This window comes from Peromyscus leucopus, chromosome 4 (genome assembly GCF_004664715.2).
Source record: "Peromyscus leucopus breed LL Stock chromosome 4, UCI_PerLeu_2.1, whole genome shotgun sequence".
Classification (NCBI taxonomy): Eukaryota; Metazoa; Chordata; class Mammalia; order Rodentia; family Cricetidae; genus Peromyscus; species Peromyscus leucopus.
The window spans coordinates 64,365,735-64,384,498 of record NC_051066.1 but is presented as its reverse complement, the minus strand read 5'-3'; the positions used below and the strand labels follow the sequence as shown (position 1 = coordinate 64,384,498).

Sequence of the window (18,764 nt, the reverse complement as noted above, 5' to 3'; positions counted from 1 at the left end):
GTGGAATTGCTTTGTGTTTCTCTCCATTTACTTTGATGTTGGCTGTTGGCTTTCTATAAATTGCCTTTATTATGTTTAGTTATGTTCCCTGTATTCCTGATCTCTCCAAGACCTTTGTCATGAAGGGGTGATCGATTTTGCCAAAGGCTTTTTTCAGCATCTAGTGAGATGATCATGTGTTTTTTTTTTTTCTTTCTTTCAAGTTGTTATATGATGTACTACATTGACAGACTTTCATATGTTGAACCACCCTTGCATCCCTGGGATGAAGTCTACTTGATCATGGTGGATAATTGTTTTGATGTGTTCTTAGAATCTGTTTGCCAATATTTTATTGAGTATTTTTGCATCAATGTTCAGATTCAATGCAATCCCCATCAAAATCCCAACCTAATTCTTCACAGAAGAACAATACTCAACTGGAAAGTACAATACTCAACTTCATATGGAAAAACAAAAAACCCAGGATAGCCAAAAGAATCCTGTACAATAAAACAACCTATGGAAGCATCACGATCCCTGACTTCAAGCTCTACTACAGAGCTACAGTAATAAAAACAGCTTGGTACTGGCATAAAAAACAACACATGGACCAATGGAACTGAACTGAAGACTGTAGCTAGAGTTTTCCTGCCTTGCCCACAGTCAGGACAAATCTTTATCACCCGCCAGTTGCACAGCCACCTAGACCCAACCAAGTAAACAAAGAGACTTATATTGCATACAAAGTGTATGGCCGTGGAAGGCTTCTTGCTAACTGTTCTTATAGCTTAAATTAATCCATTTCCATAAATCTATACCTTGCCATGTGGCTCATGGATTACTGGCATCTTCACATGCTGCTTGTCATGGTAGAGGTTGGCAGTGACTCCTTCTGCCTTCCTGTTCTTCCTTTTCTCCTCTCTGTTAGTCCTGCCTGTACTTCCTGCCTAGCCACTGGTCAATCAGTGTTTTATTTATTGACCAATCAGAGTAATTCGACATACAGACCATCCCACAGCAGAAGACCCTGACATTAATCTGCACACCTATGAACATATGATTTTCTACAAAGAAACCAAAACTATACAATGGAAAAAAGAAAGCACCTTCAACAAATGGTGCTGGCATAACTGTATATCAATGTGTAGAAGTCTGCAGATAGATCCATATCTGTCACCTTGCAAAAAACTTAAGTCCAAGTGGATCAAAGACCTCAACATAGATCCACTTACTCTGTGCCTGATAAAAGAGAAATTAGGAAGTAGTCTTCAATGCATTGGCACTGGGAATCACTTCCTAAATATAACACCAGTAGCACAGACACTGAGATAAACAATTAATAAATGGGACCTCTTGAAACTGAGAAGCTTTTGTAGGGTAAAGGACATGGTCAACAAGACAAAACAACAGCCTACAGAATGGGAAAAGATCTTCACAAACCCCACATCTGACAGAGGGCTGATATTCAGAATATATAAAGAATTCAAGGTATTAGACATCAAAATGCCCAACAGTCCAATTAAAAAATGGGCTATAGAGCTAAACATAGAATTCTCAACAGAAGAATCTCAAATGGCTGAAAAACATTTAAGGAATTGCTCAACATCCTTTATCATTAGGGAAATGCAAACCAAAATGACTCTGAGATACCATCTTCCACCTGTCAGAATGGCTAAGATAAAAAACACTGAGGACAGCTTATGTTGGAGAGGATGTGGAGCAAGGGGAATACTCCTGCACTGTTGGTGGAAATACAAACTTGTAAAGCCACTTTGAATATCAATATGGTGTTTTCTTAGAAAACTGGGAACCAACCTCTCTCAAGACTCAGTTATACCACTCTTGGGCATAGTCCCAAGAAATGCTCAATCATACCACAAGAACACATGCTCAACTATGTTCATATCAGCCTTATTTGTAATAGCCAGAACCTGGAAACAACCTAGATGCCCTTCAACTGAATAATAGATAAAGAAAATGTGATACATATACACAATGGTGTACTACTCAGCAGAGAAAAACAATGACATCAGGAGGTTAGCAGATAAATGGATGGAATTAGGAAAAATCATCCTGAGTGAGGTAACCCAGACTCAGAAAGACAAACATAGTATGTACTCATTCATAAGTCGATACTAAATGTAAAGCAAAGGATAACAAGACTGCAACTCACAACTCCAGGGAGGCTACCTAGTAAAGAGGACACTGAGAAAGACTCAGGGATCCCCCAAAGACAGAGAAATGGATGATATCTTCATGAGCAAACTGGGGGAAGGGGGTAATGAAGGGCAAGGTTGGGGGAAAGAGAGATTAGAGGAGCGGGAGGTCCCAGCTAGATCAGGAGCAGAGTGGGAGAATGAGGAGGTAGATACCATGATGAATGAATACCCCAAGGGAATAGGAAGAAGCAGAGTGCTAGAGAGGTCCTCAGAAATCCACAAAGATACCTCCACTGTAGACTACTGTCAATGGTCAAGAGAGTGCCTGAGCTGACCTGCTCTGGTGATTGGATGGCCAAACACCCTGGCTGTCATGATAGAACTTTCATCCAGTTTCTGATGGAAGCAGATGCAGAGATCTACTGTCTGAGCCCCAGGCAGAGCTCTGGGCGCCTAATCAGTGAGAGAGAGAAGGGATTGTATGAGCGAGAGATATTGAGACCATGATTGGAAAAAGCACAGGGACAAATAGCCAAACTAGTGGAAACACATGAACTGTGAACCAACGGCTGACGAGCCCTCATGGAACTGGACCAGGCCTTCTGGATAAGTGGGACAGTTGATTAGCTTGAACTGTTTGGAAGGCCCCCAGGCACTGGAGCTGGGACCTGTCCTTGGTGTGTGGGCTGGCTTTTTGGAGTCTGGTGCCTATGCTGGGACACTTTGCTCACCCTTGGGAGGAGAGGACTGGGCCTGCCTTGGCTGAGTCTATCAGGCTGGGCTGACTCCCCAGGGAAGACCTTGCCTTGGAGGAGGTGGGAATGGGGGGTGCATTGGGGAGAAGGGCTGGGGAGTGGGAAGTGCGAGGATGGGGGATTCTGTGACTGAGATATGAAATTACATTAGTTATAAAATAAAAATATATATTAAAAAATATACCTTGAAATTATATTTTCCTTTCTTCCAAGCTAAAACTTTATGTTGTAAGCTGAGAATGCTCAGGGGTATTTCTGTACATCACTGGAATATTTCATAGGTGTGCTTCATGACTTTGAGCTAAGCAAAGATCCCTACTCCATATATCTATTACTATGATTTTTCCTTAAAGTATGACATTCAACCATACATACTCAAGAGCATACTCCTTAAATGATCATGCTTAAGAGTGGTTTCATCCTGTTGGTAAAGGAGGGCAAAAATACCACAGTAGAGGGTTTTCGTTGTGTGCTAGATATTTATGACTGAAGACTGTGTGTGTTTTTATACACAACCACATGAATGCCATGAGGGAGCCTGAGCATGATACTATGAACCAGTACAAAATATATGAATAATAAACATGTGTGGAGCTGTCATAGATTCCAGCAAGGAGTCTACTTCTATTGCTTTGTTAAATAGGTATGATATGTATGTCAAATGCCTTCCAAACATCTGTGTTCATGTCAATTAGCTATTGTTATCTTCAACCTTGTTCATGAAGGAAAAAAACTCTTTATATAATGTGTAGCAGTCATAAAGAGAATCAAAACTGATTAAGAGACTGATAATAGGTAAATCTTGCTATGGGCTGGAAGCCAAGTGTTCAGAAAATTATCATACTCATATCAACTTTTCTAAGGTTTAAGGCACATTAAAGAAAATGTAAGAGTTAAATGAAAGTAGCAGAATGTCGGGGCATAGCATTCAGGGCATAAATAGATGTTCCTGTGGTGATATAGAAAATGATTGGCTTGCATTCCCAGCAAGGAAAGAGACTAAACAAAAATCCCATGGATTGTTGGTGCTATCATTATCATAAAGAAATAAAAAACATTGCTAAATGAATTTATCACAAATAAAATTTTAGAAAGAACACAGAAAAGTAGTAAATTATTCCCAGTTCAATATAATTCTCAATCTAATATCATAACATCATATTTATCCCCAAATTGCATATCCTAAAAAAGAAAATAAGACATAATATATGTTTCTTCTTCTGGTATGTTTTGCTGAATAGCAGTCTTTTGTTGGTGCAGACACTTCTTTTGACCACTCTTCTAAACCATCAAATATCTCAAGGAGGAAAAAGCATGCATGGACTCATGATGCTCACACATGTGTGTACAGCATACATTTACACACTCTGCTTTACCACTGAAAATCCCACTGTTCCAAGGAAAGATGTCAAATAGCATCAAGTAATTAAAAAAAAGCACATGCATAAATAATGATAGAGATAATTTTCTTTTGGAAGGATAAAATATTTCACTTAATATGCTAGTCTTTTGAACAAGTGCATGGGTGAAGCAGTGATTTAGATGTGTGCACATTTTGAGATAAACATAAAGAGGAGTTCTTGACACCACATACAAACTATGATGTCTTTAAGATTCTCCCCTTTCCCAATTCCTACATGATGCTAAGACAGTAAAAGCTCAATCAAAGAACTGTGTACAGAATACATCCTGAAATTCTTATCAAAGAAAGACTAATGCATGAGTAGAGGAAAATAGGTAAACAAAGGGAATTAAAACATTGAGCTGGGAGAGAGAATGCATAATGGCAACACTTTATAACACATGGGAGAAACTATAAGTGGATAAGCAATATCTGTGCAATGGAGAAAATAAACGTGATATTTTACGAGGAACTGTGAAAAGGCTGGACTCCATTCTCTTTTTGAGGTAAGTGGAGACATCTGCTGATTGATTTCCTTTTTCTAAAAATTGGTCCTCATATGACTTTAGGTGACATCAGTTTATAACATAGAATTGGAAGCCCAGTAAGTACAGTGACATAAAATACAAATAAAATTTGAGGTTATAACTCAGTTATACACTGCAATGAACACAAACATATAAAATCAAAATGCTTTTGAGTGTCACTTGGTGTGTTTATTTATCCCTTAATTTTTGTGAGTTACTTCTAAGAAAAATAATGTCAAAAATTATATTTATTTTATGAGAACATATGTGTATTATATTTATAGCCTGACTGAATTACATTGTGAAGAACTAGTTTTTAAAGAGAATTGCTCTCAAATACCAGATTATTTGAAAAAATGTAGAGGAATTGGAGATTTTTTGGCTTGTTAATTGGTATCCAGAATCTTCCCGAGAAAGTAAGAGCAGGTGTGTGGTTATATATAAGGCATGGACTCTCAACCACAGTAACCAGAGCAAGCTTGGCTGAGGGGATGAAGGAAAAATGCATTGGATCTAGGAGAAATATTGGTGTGCATTTATACAGAGGACATCACAGGAAGAAAGAAGAGAATGTGAAAATAAAAGCACACTTCATGAAACTGTCTCCTAAAACTTGCCCTCTTATGACTTCAATTCATAAACTGAGATCTTCCAGCTGAAATATTATATCATTACACATGCATCGTAAAAAAATACTCTCATGACTATTGCAAACTAGTAAGGCATAGACAGAAAGAGTTACAAAGGCAGTATGCCCTGCTGAACTCCCCAAATCCCAAAGCAGGTTTCATAACACCATTATTATTCCAGCATAGTGAGGTATGAGGTTATAGCTTTATAGTCAAATAGGCTTTAGAAGGGTAACCAATGAAAGAGATGGAAATATGGAAGCCTAATATGGTCAAAGTATACTATATACATAGATGAAAATGCCTTTATGCAGTCCAGTATAATGTATAATGAATACATGGCAATAGGAAAAATTTTAGATATAATAAGAGTAAAATCAAGTAAGTGAGAAGGTTGGATTAAATTAATAACAAGACAGGGTTTTATGTAATATTTGAGACAGAGAATTGAAATCGCTATAAGGGGTGATTCATTTTTAGTGTGTGTGTGGGGTGAGTAGGTGTGGCAGAGAATGGAACCTAGGGTTTTCCCATCCTAAACACGTACTCTACCAAACCAAGGCCATTGTTGTAGTCTTCCCATCCACCTGACCACTTCAGGACTAATTTGTGCTATCTAGAGTGTGCATGCAGTAAGTTGTTTCTTTGACTCATAACCCCATCCCCAAAAACACATATATAGCTTGTGCTTTCTGTGATCTTCCAAATGATAGTTGACCTGGGAACACAGGACCAAAATCACAAGAATGCTTCATTTATTTCAACTCTGAATGTGACATTCGAGACTAAATCTTGTGCATGGCACTTTTCATCTCAGTGTTTCTCAGAGTGTAGATGAGGGGATTCAACATGGGGGCAATCACAGTGTAAAATACAGAAATTTCCTTATCCTTATTCTCACTTCCTGCAGGTAGAACATAGGTATAAATACAGGGCACAAAAAATAAAACTACCACCATTACATGAGAACTACAGGTTGAGAGAGCCTTGCGCCTCCCTGCAGCTGATCTTCTTCTCAGATTATACAGGATAAGTATGTAAGAAGCAACCAGTACAAGGAAATGGCAACTACCACCATCCCAGAGTTGGCAATTACTAAAATACTAACAACATGAATATCTTTACACACCAGCTTCAAAAGAGGCTTGACATCACACAAGTAGTGATTAATATGATTGGGACATTAATCACACAGAAAGGCAGACTGAGCACCATGAGAAGTAAAGCAATAGAGTGCCAGAACCCCACTGCCCAGGCCACAACAATCAACATATCACATCTCTTCCTGTTCATGATTGCCATGTACTGTAGGGGCTTGACAATGGCAACATAATGATCCAAGTTCATGGACACCAGGATGAAGATTTCTACACCTGCCAGCAAGTGGGCAGTGAAGAGCTGGGTCATGCATTCATTATAGGAAATGTTTTTTCTTGCTGCAGCCAAGTCCCTGATGAGCCTGGGCACCACGGTCGAGGTGTAGCAGAGGTCCATGAGAGAAAGGTGGCAGAGAAAGTAGTACATTGGTTGTTCAATTAAGTTGCTGTAAGTGATGGTGAGTAGGATGACAGAATTCCCCATTAAGATGGCCAGGTAACAAAGCAGGAACAAGAGAAAGAACAGCAGCTCTATTTGTCTGTTTTCCCAAAGGCCCATAAAGACAAACTCTGTGACATTTTTATGATTTTCCATGAAGTCTAGGGAAGTGAACAACACACAGCTAAAACTTAGTTCCTCTGAATGTAAACAAAATGAATGGTCCAACTTTGATAGATTTTTCAATTTTATAAAGATTTACAAATTGAATAGCAAACATCATATTAGATTTTTATAACCATTGCTTAATTCCTTAAGGTAAAAATGTATAATAATACACTCAATGATTAACTAAATATTATTAATAATTATTCTAAGCCTAGAAATTTTATACATAACTTATACATATTTAACTCATATATAATCAATTCGGTTCTGTTCTGATAAACATTTTACATGTGAGGAAATATAGAAATGGCAGGTGTAAGTGAATTGTAGAAATCCTTAAATATGAAGCAGATCTAAGTTCTGTATATTTTTCCAGATTTCATTTTATTAATGCCACTGTAGTATTGTCCAATAACAAGGTGAATTTCACTCATTTTCCTTCCTTGTGAATAGAAAAGACTTACATTTTGTCTGGCATTTAGTAAATATAAAATATTTGGGAATTATTTTTTCTGTATGTCACATATGATTTATCTATACTTTAACTAAATCACAGTTAGCATTTCATACATCATATAGAATTGAAAATCATTTTCTGAAAGATTCAATGTTCTTAATCACACCAGTGAAATAGCCTGAATTAGCTAACAAGAATTTCAATGCTTCTCCTGCAATAATTTCAACAAAGCTCAAGACACAGAGAGTCTAGGAATAAAGAATTTCAGGTAACTATATGTCTGGCATTTAAACTGAAAGGTCAATTTTTATATTTCTCTAAAAATCTTAAGGCACATTATAGAGTTAACAACTGACATGTTATAGTCACTCCAGAGACATGTTCATTTCTTAGTGACATGTCCTTTTTTAATTACATACTGAGAATGTTGTAGTCATGGTGAAGTTGACATCTTGGAACACAAATGGAGTAGGTTGATTATATCATGTTTCAATAGCATTTCAATGTTCTCCTCAGGAACAAAATACTTTATTTCTTATAGACTACATATTTAAAAGAATCTGGGTTATCAGTAAGAGCAGTAAGGGCAGAAGCATGCCACAAGAGTGTAAAGCTGAGATGCAGTGAATTTATTTTTCTACAACTGAGCAAATCTATTAGCTTTGTGCCTCTTACTTCAATTGCTTATAAGATGTAATGCTCTGGATTTTGTGTTTTCCCACAATGAGATTGATTGACTTCACATTAAACAACTATCAAGTACACAAAAGAAAATACTGACTTTCTGTAAATTCGTTTCAGGTTCATATTATGTGGAGAAGTCTGTGGATTGAAGAGCCAAAGAAATGTGGATAAACAAGATAATGAGAGAGGTAGAAAGCACAAATCTTAATAGTTCAAAATGTTACCTAGACATTAAAGTGATTATAAAACTCTTTTAACATGATGATCCAGAACTTCTTACTTGTGATGATCACATTGTCTAATCAAATGCAGATCTGTATGGACAGACATGCTCCAAAATAAGAGTGTCTAGATGTCCTGTCAAAATACACCATTATCTTGAACCATCCAAAGGTTCTACTCTATCCCAAAGCCTCTTTTGTTCTTTCTTTAATTTGATTTTTAAGGAAGCAAAGAAGGAAGAAAGAATGAGGGAGAGAAGAAATAATGGAGGGAAGAAGAGAAGAATGAACCAAAGAAGGAAGGAAGATGGGAAGGAAGGCCTCCAGTAGCAGGGAGGGAGGGAGAGAGGGAAGGGTATGCTTATTTGGGGTCCAGGTTTGAGGATACACTTTATCAAGGCAGAGAAGTTATAACAGTAAGATTGACTCTAACTATGGATTTGGAAGCATGACATGGATAGCCTCCTGTTGCATCCAAATTCAGGAAATGGAAAAAAGTTGGTGTTCCATTAATAACATTTAGATATGTAGGCTTTTCCCATCTTCCTCTTCTTCTCCTTACTCCATCCTGCTACCACCCCACCCCATCTAGCTGGTTTCTTTCCTCTACCCAGAACAGTCCCTTGATGACTGTCATGCCACATACACGCTGTTCTCTCGTTTATCTATCTATTCCTATTATATGAGATTAATCTCTCTCCCCCTCTCCTCTTTCTGCCTCTCTTCCCTGTTCCCCTCTCTCTCCCCCACTTTCCCTCTCCACCTTTTCTCCTCTGTTCCTCTGCTCTTTGTCTTTCTCTCCCTCTACACCTCTCCCCTTCTCTGCTTCTCCCCTTTTCTGTCTTTCCCCACTTCTCCCCTTTTCTTTCTCTGTCATTCCAAGTACAGTGAAACTTTTATAATCAGATTTAGAGTAAACTAATTTTACCTTATTTAGTAACATACCTTTTATTTAAACCATATTTCCTAAAAGTCTGCAATTTAATTTTTTAAAATGTGAAGTCCTCTGATACATATTGTTTACAAAGCTCTGTCCACTGCATCTTGACTGGAAAAAAATAGAAAGGAGGGACAGCATTGAAGTATAATTTGTGAGATTTAAATAAAATGCTAAGAACGTGAGAATGTGTTACTAGTGTTAACTGTCAGTTAGAATGTTCTATCATTTTTCTGCTGCATTTAATAAGCTGAACTTATTAGGAAAAATTGTAAAACAACAGTACAAAATCTCAAGGACTTGTGCAATTAGAGAAAGAGAAGGGTTTACATGTTTGTATTTAGCATTAATTGTGCTTTAAACAGGGTATTAATTAGCTTTCATCACTTGCTTTTTCTTCATCATACCTGGTGAGCTCTACAAATTGTATTTCTACCTCTTTTCTCAATAGACACAGACCAAAACGAGCTGCATGTGAGTAAACGAGATTGGTATATCAACATTACTTACATATTTCTGAAGATCATTCTTACAGAAAATGACTTAAAACCATGGCTATCATGATAAGTTTCCCTACAATTGCCATATAACTTCTAAAATGTCTTGTTTTTAAAAAATAACTATGAGCAAAAATACATCAGGAATTGAATTTATTAATGGGATTTATTAATATCAAATTTTATGTATATAAACCATATGCATAAAATTATTTATTATAATCATAGCTCTACACACACACACACACACACACACACACACACACACACACAAACGCACATACACACACATAGAGGCATTATCCACAATACTTCTACCAGGATCCAAATTTTTCTGGGATACTACCTGTCTTTTAAAGTGGTTCCTTTTTCTTTTCTGTGACCTTTAGATGAAACAACAACAACAAAACAGATGTGGGAAGCACCTATCTTTCTCATGAATATTTAATCAAATGTAGCTTTTAAAGATTCATTGCCTGAAACACTTTAAGCTAAGAGATGGGGGAAACCCAAGGGGAAACAGTCTCAGGGCACTTTTTGCAATAGGTCTGGGCTGTAGTTACTGCTATCGAGGTAAAGCCAACACTACCAAGGGGTTACATATTAAAGATTTCTCTTATCCAATTAGATCTATGACATCAATGCTCCATTGTTTTTGCTGGTGTTGATAAAGTCCTGTGAATTTTTCCTTTTTTCCCAGAAATTTTCTTTCAAGACAGAAGCTGCTGATGTGTGATGTGTATATGACATATTTAATAAATGCTGGATAACTTTTCATCTCATTGCATCACTGTGCTGGGAATAACTTTACAATATTAATATTATCCTTTTCAGTATTACCCTAAATATTGTTATTATTATGAAGGTTTGAAAATTCTTCCTCAATGTTTAATTATGCCCACTGGAAATTCAGAAGACATGCATAGTACTTGGCGTCAATAGGTACTCACTAGCATTAGTCTAATGCTTAAAGTGGAAAATTCCATAGCATCTAAACTATTGTCCTTGTCATCTTTAACATGTGGAATTACTTTTTCTCTTATCAGAAGCAGCTTGCATGATATGTGCAGCTGAATCTGCACATTTTTATGAATAAATTTTTCCTATGATTCAGTTGCTTTAATAAATCTTTTTCTACTTATACTAAGGGCCTGGATATAAAACTAGAAATAGAAGTCTGTCATAGTGGCACATGTCTGCAACCATCCATCACTCAGGAGGCTGAGACAAGGAAATTGCTGCGAATTTTAAGCCAAATTGGTCAACCATCTTAGTTCTACTCCAGCTAGGAAACATAGTAAAGCTCTGTCTCAAAATGCAAAAGAATACACACACACACAGAGAGAGAGAGAGAGAGAGAGAGAGAGAGAGAGAGAGAGAGAAGTAAATAAAAAAACTTTGTGATTTACTAGTGATCTGTGGAATATTTTGCACTCATATGCCATTCTCACATATTTACAGACAGCTCATTACCCACAATTCATGGATGCTTCCTCTTGTTGGTTTTATAATTAATTTACTTCTATTTTCCTTCTTTTTATTTGCCTTTATTAGTTCAATACACCTTCTTTTGTCTGAGATATCAATATGTAGATATTATCCCTCACATCTTCAGTTTTTGCATCTTAAAAGTATTCTTTAATTAATTTCCACTTGCAAGACAGTGAAAACATTCTATTCCCTAAATAAGAACCTGGTACTAATAAGACTTGATAAGCATATCCTCATGTAATTGGATTACTAAATACCTATATAGCCACATTTCCTGCCTGATTCTGGAAAGTATTTTATCACTTAGTAAAAACTACTAAACTTCCTGTCAATATTTAAACATATGGTACTTTAATGTGTTTATAAGGGTTTTTTAGTGTTTTCCATTCTTATTATAATCAAACAGAAAAATGATTTTTTATATTACATACTTCAAACCGGAGAAGAAAACCTAAGTAAGAAATATGAGCATCTACAGGAGAAAAAAAGAAAAGAAAAGAAAAGAAAAGAAAACATAGTGCTCCTTATAGAGATAGCTAATTTTAGCTCATAACTGAAGAATCAAAGTATGATGACTATTTTTGGTTGTCAACTGACCACATCTAGAATTAAATAAAATGCACACCTGTGAGGAACTGTTTTCTTAGTTTAATTATTTGAAGTGAGAGACCCACATCTAATTCAGATCTTTGAGGTGGGAAAAATCTACCTTTAATCTGGGCTACACCTTATGTGGCAGCCTATATAAGGGGCAGAGAGGAAGGAATCTTGCTATCACTCTGCCTGCTTACTCTCACTTTTACTAGCAAGCTCATTCTTTTATTGACATTAACACCTACTTCTTTATGAGTCTGGTATATACTGAGACCACCTGAGAAATCCCAACTTGTGGACTGGGAAAATACTGGATTATTTGGCCTTCCATTGGTAAGCAGCCAATTTGGGGCTATCTGGACCACAGCCTGTAAGCCATTCTAATAAACCCATTATAATACACCAAGAGACTAAGAAAGTCAGTCCTAGTAGGAAAAAGGAAAAGCTAAACACATATTATAATGACAACAGCCTCATTTAGGTAGATATACCCACTCAGCCTACTTGGTCATGAATATTCCCAGCAAAGAGCTTGGTGAGATGTTATCAACAGCTCATTTTATCCTCATCCACCATGGAAATAAGAAAATCCTTAAATTTCTTAGGACATGATCAAAGTACCTGGACCTGCAACTTTGATTTGTAACTAAAACTAAGCAATCATGGGAGAATGCAAACATGCAATAAAAGTGAAAATGAAGTCCTGATTATTATCTGAGACTAGATGTGAATTGTCTGTGTTCCAGTAAGGAACACCAACATTCAGAGATATTCAAACCATAACTAACTAGTGAAGAAGAATAGAAAACATAAACCTGTAGATGTAACCAACCGTCTTATTAAATAAGAAACACAGAAACAATGTAAAAGAGAAAGCCGAGAGGTCAGAGCTCAGAGCTAAAATCTCACCCTTCCTCCTGCTGTCCCAGCTTCGCGAAAAGAGACCTACTTCCTGTCGGTTCGTTTTTTTATAGTATGTTCTTCTGCCTTCTCATTGGTTGTAAACCCAAACACATGACTGCCTCGTCACTGTCTGAATGTACAGCCCCCTAGGTCTTAAAGGCATATGTCTCCAATGCTGGCTGTATCCCTGAACACACAGAATTATGATTAAAGCGTGTGCAACCGCACACTTGCTACGCTCTAATACTCTGACCTGAACACACAGATATCTATGGGATTAAAGGCGTGTGCCACCACCGCCACACTCTTGCTATGGCTCTAATAGCTCTGACCCCCAGACAACTTTATTTATTAACATACAATCAAAATAATAATTCTGTACAATTAGATTACCACCACATAAACCAACACAAATATCGTATAAAATGTATAAAAGACTAAGTCTTCTATTGATGTCTAGTCTCAAAGCATTTTGATGGAATACTTTTGAGTCTGAAGTTCAAAAGAATATTAATAAGAAGTTGATTTAAAAACAACTGGGCACCAAAACATACTACAAAATAATAAGAGTTAACCCATCAAATAAGAAAATAAATATATATACCATACATCTATATATCACTTATATGTACCAAATGTTTACATATATAAACTAACATTATATGGGTTGACCATGCTATATTTAGAAATATATATAACCATACATGCATGAAATAACAGTAAGTGACAAAAGAGGCCACACTTTTGTAGAAAAATGGGAATGATTATATGAAAGGCTTTGAAGTAAGAACGAAAAGAAAGACAGTAATATTTGTAATTAAATTATAAACTCAAATCTTAAAAAAAGTTCCAAAAATAATCTATGAAATTAACAGAATGATCACAAAAGAATAACCAATACATTATTTTAAAAATGTGAAAAATCCATATGCATCAGAGAAATGCCAAATAAATTCTATTCTGAGATTTCATCTCACTCTAGTAAAAATGGCCTTTATCAAGAATATAAATGACAACAAATGCTGGTGTGAAACAGGGAAATCTTTATGTGCTTTTTGTCCATAGGGGACGTGTAAACTTATGCAGCCACTATTGAAATTAGCTCCCCAGAAAGCTATAAGTAGATGTTCTATATGTATAAGATACACCACTCCTGGACATATACTTTAAGGACTTTATACTCTATGGTAGAGATACATACACATTTATGTTCATTGATGCTCTCTTTCACAAAAGCTAGAAGTTAGAATTAGCATAGATGCCCATTAGATAATGAGTAGGTAATGATGAGATCTACATGAACAGCCTGGTCATGAGTGGGAACAATGAAGAGCGACGGTCGAGGGAAAGAGAGTGGGAGATCCTAGCTGGATCAAGAAAAGAGAGGGAGAACAACGAATAGGAGACCATGGTAAATGAAGACCACATGAGAAGGGGAGGAAGCAGAGAGCTAGGGAGGCCCACGGAGATCCACAAAGATACCGCCAGAAAAGACTGCTGGCAATGGACGAGAGACGGCAGGAACTGACCTACCCCGGTGATGGGATGGCCAGACACCCTGTTAGTTGTGCCATAAACCCCATCCAAGGAAGGTCTGAGGAATCTGGATGCAGACATCCATGGCTGGGCCCCTGGTGGAGCACTGGGAGTCTAATTAGTGAGAAAGAAGAGGGTTTATATGAGCGAGAATTGTTGAAGCCAGGGTTGGATAAAGCACAGGGACAAATAGCCAAACGAATGGAAGCACAGGATCTATGACCAAAGGCTGAGGGGCCCCAACTGCATCAGGCCCCCTGAACGGGTGAGACAGTCATTTGGCCTGATCTGTTTGGGAGGCAGCCGTGTGTTGGTGCCGGGTCCTGGGCTTGTTGCATGAGTTGGCTGTTTGAATCCTGGGACATATGCAGGGACACTTGGCTCGGTCTGGGAGGGGGGACTGGTCCTGGCTGGACTGAGTCTACCAGGTCGATCCCGGTCCTCAGGGGAGACCTTGATCTGGAGGAGGTGGGAATGGGGGGTGGGATGGGGGGAGGGGGAGGGGGACGAGAGTAGGAGAACAGGGGAATCTGTGGCTATTATGTTGAACTAAATGATGTTGTAAAATAAATTTACTTAAAATAAAAAAAAAAAGACAAAAAAAAAAAAAAAAAAAAAAAAAAAAAAAAAAAAAAGATAATGAGTAGGTAATGAATAAGTAAATGAGATAAATGTGCACAAGGGAATTTTATCCATTACTAAAGAAAAAGGAAGTTATGAAATTTGCAGTAAAAAGCCTGGAATTGGAAAATATATGTACAGAAGTAATCCATAGACTGAAAAAAAAAAAGGCAAATATTCTCTCTCACACAAAGATTGCAGCTGTGAATTAATTTTGTATTTAGTATGGAATGTCTGTAGAGACAACCAAGAATCTTAAAAAAAAAAAAAGAGCCACAGGATGTGGGAAGGTTCCTGAACAAGGAAAGATAGTAGAAATGATTCAGAATGAGAGTGCTGTTAGAGAAATTCTGCTGTGATGAGATTTGAACAGGGAAGATGTAGAAGAAACAGGTGATCGGTAGAGGTGAAGTGTTAACTTAAACTGAGATGTAAGAAGAAGACATATGGAAACATATTGCTCTCAAAACTAATTAAAATATGTTTTAAAAATAAGTTTTAATGGAAGCAGAATGCTTAGGTGGCTGATGCCAATTACAGAAATTGTAAGTCATCAAATGACAATTCCAGTGCCAGGTTTGGGAAAATTCCCTATAAATTGTTGATCATGAAGTCCCCAGAAGCCCCAAAACAACATAGGCTATTTCTATTGTTCTTGGAGGTACCAGCTGATAAGACCTAATTGGTGAAGATACCAAACACCTTGGTTGTAGGACATAGAGAAATCAAGCTTGGACTGAACGGAAAGGCCCCTCCTTCCTGACTGGTGCTATTCAAGCTAGTGGGGCAGAGAAATTTAAGTTTTCATACAGCTGTGTGCCTTGTATGGTATGCCTGCTTCTACAATCATGGCATGACTACTGTGGGGACAACCAACTGAATTCTGGTTAGATTTGAAACCTACTCAAAAGAAAGAATTCATGCCTGGTACTGTAAATCCTATTGGAAAAATAAAACAAACAAACAAAAAAACATGGCCAATGGGGTCAGAAGCTATGGGGGAAAATCTTAGCATTGTCGCTAAATTCAAAGAGAATCAAAGTGATTCTAAATCTCTATGTTTATAGGCATAAACAAAAATGGTTTTTCTCAGCCAAAATAAGGCATGGTTCTCTTTTCATTGAATAGTGGTGAATTTAGAGTCTTATGGCTACTGAAGGTACTAGAAATAAGTGATGGTTGATTGTTCAGCCCTAAGCAGTACATTCATACAACTCCTTAGCCTAAAGAGGGTAAGAGCCATAGGATAGGGAGAACAACTGTGAAGTGTTATTTGGGGTATTGGCACACCCATAACAATCATAAACTCAGAATGTCTGTGGTTACCTGCACCAGATCTGAACAAGAGAGGCCATGTCAAGTAAGTCATGGTGTGGTAAGAGGCTCATGTATCCCCAACCTACCTGGGCATGTGTAAACTATTGATGAGTGCCGAGGGTGGAAAACTTATTGCTTTCAGTTGTGTACCCACAAGAGACACTATCAGATCTTAATGGGTATTTCTATTCCCATCATCACTCAGATGGCTCTGGTTAAACTCAATGGGTGACAAGAAGAAGAAGAGGAGGAAGAAGAGGAGCAGGAGGAGGAAAAGAGATTACTAGGAAAGGTGGGTTTAACATGGGTTAGGAAACAGATACAAGAGAGTATTGGTGAGAGTAGTCATAATGGAGCTGGAGAGATGGCTCAGGAATTAACAGCTAGGTTCATAACAAAGACATCAGAGTAACCACCATGTTTTATATAGATGTACTAAGTTGTCAAAGACCTAATTGGATTAATGAAAAGAAGCAGGAAAAAGATCCTGCACTTGGCAAGTAGAAGTAGACAGTTCAGAAGTTCAGCTAATGTTCTGCTTCATAGTGAGTACAAGACTAGCCTAAGTTACATGAGACCATGTATTAAAAATTAATAATTATAGTAATTTAATATTAATCAGCTTAAAGGATGATTACAAGCTGAATAACTAATAATACAAAGTAATGAGTTTAAAATCCATTCTTTGTGGTTGTTTTGTTTTGTTTGGGATGGGACTCTACAAACTAGCCCCATTTATAAGTGTAAGTATAACATGGAGCTGAGTTTAACACAGAGAATTGTAGAGATTCTGCAAATACCAAAAGCATTCAGAAATGTGGAGAAAAGTTTTTTTTTTTTAATTGAGAAAAATGTCTTTTTATTTTAAAAAGTCAAACCTCTGGGCATGATAACATATTTCCTGCCTTAGTGCATACCAAGGTATCTCTGTCACAATCTCCTTAGAATGTGCTTTAAAAGTAAGTGTTGAGAGTTCTTCAGGAAATGTGTATCTCCTATGAGAAAAGTTTTTGAAGTTATTACTTTAAAATAGCTGTTAATTTTTTCTCTTCATTGGTTTAGGAATTCAGTAAGTTTTTTGAAATAGTGTCACATTGATAAGATTACAAATATTCCCTATATCCTATATCATAAGAGAAGCTGCATTCCTAGTGTTCATGTTAGAATGAAGACACTGTTGCTTACATGGTATTCAGTATTCTTAACCATTGTTAAAGAAAGGAATCTATTACATGCTGTCTTTCCATGTTTGGGGAATTCTATTTTCTATTGAAGAGTGAATGAATCACACATGTTTTCCAATACACTGGATTCTAAGACAGAGCCTTTCCATCAAAGAAGATAATTAATTCCTGGGAGAGAAATCACAATAACAAGATCATTGCAATTCGTGGAAACTTCTTTAAATATCCTTGTAATGCAGGATAGATATGTTGTCTCATTGCACATCACATATCCATAGCAAAAGTAACCATGAGTAGAGTGGGTTCTATGGAGGCTTTTCTGCAACCTTACCAGCCCCTGCCTTTCAGAATGAATGACCAGAATCAGAAATCAAAGATCATCTCTACATAGTGTATTAAAAGAAACCATTCTAGATCAAAACCCCATTTGTCAGTGAAACATCTTTACATTTTAGGAAAGAAGGAAGGGTTTTTCTATTGAGACACTATTTAGCACATGTTGTTTGAATATCAAGATTTCATATTGAAAGTCCTGCCTCCTAGGTCTCTTCTGAAGACTTAGAGCACACACTGAGAGCTAGATCTGCTGAGGTATATACTTCAACACTGCTGACGATTGGTTGATAATATGACTTTTCGTACACAGGAGTTTGATTTTTCAAGATTTGTCAAATAAAGACACAGAGTATTTACTCCTCATTCTATCTTTTGGTAAGTATTCTGCATTTACTTAATGTCAGATGGTGTGAAACAGAAAGTCCAATAGGCAGATTAGATCCACCTATCACTGTTTTACCCTTAGATACCTCTTTTAGCAACTAAGGATAATCATGAAATTGAGCACAGTTTAGCTTGACCAAACATTGAAAGTCCTAAATATGAATATTACGTGAGTAAATGAAAGCTTATGATTCCAAATCCAAACACAGATAATCAATTTTGGGGTTGTGTGTTATGGATATTACAAGTCTCTGTAGCTTCTTTGAAAGTATTGAAAATGATACCTCCTAAGCAATTGGAAGGTTAAATGCATCTCCATATTGCTGCCCAAGTTATCAATTATAATTATCTGGTAACTGTGTTCATGCTTTAAAACAATTGTAGTCTTATATTTGTTCCCAAATGCATGATGCATGCTTTCCCGTTTTAGCCAGTTCTCATAGT

At 36.9% G+C, this 18,764-nt stretch overlaps 1 pseudogene; it reads right to left on the bottom strand.

The window, feature by feature from the left end:
- Positions 1 to 6,192: 6,192 nt before the first annotated feature.
- LOC114683661 lies at positions 6,193 to 7,146 on the bottom strand (annotated as a pseudogene).
- Between the last annotated feature and the right edge of the window lie 11,618 nt (positions 7,147 to 18,764).